This window comes from Engystomops pustulosus, chromosome 4 (assembly GCF_040894005.1).
Source record: "Engystomops pustulosus chromosome 4, aEngPut4.maternal, whole genome shotgun sequence".
Lineage (NCBI taxonomy): Eukaryota > Metazoa > Chordata > Amphibia > Anura > Leptodactylidae > Engystomops > Engystomops pustulosus.
The window spans coordinates 994,695-995,265 of NC_092414.1; positions in this window are offsets into that span (position 1 = coordinate 994,695).

Here is a 571-nt window from a genome sequence, read left to right on the forward strand (position 1 = left end):
TGACCCCAGGAGCTGACGCTCTAGCCTCCTATCACACAGAGTATCACCCCCATCCTCCCCCTGACCCCGGGAGCTGACGCTCTAGCCTCCTATCACACAGAGTATCACCCCCATCCTCCCCCTGACCCCGGGAGCTGACGCTCTAGCCTCCTATCACACAGAGTATCACCCCCATCCTCCCCCTGACCCCGGGAGCTGACGCTCTAGCCTCCTATCACACAGAGTATCACCCCCATCCTCCCCCTGACCCCAGGAGCTGACGCTCTAGCCTCCTATCACACAGAGTATCACCCCCATCCTCCCCCTGACCCCGGGAGCTGACGCTCTAGCCTCCTATCACACAGAGTATCACCCCCATCCTCCCCCTGACCCCGGGAGCTGACGCTCTAGCCTCCTATCACACAGAGTATCACCCCCATCCTCCCCCTGACCCCGGGAGCTGACGCTCTAGCCTCCTATCACACAGAGTATCACCCCCATCCTCCCCCTGACCCCAGGAGCTGACGCTCTAGCCTCCTATCACACAGAGTATCACCCCCATCCTCCCCCTGACCCCGGGAGCTGACGCTCT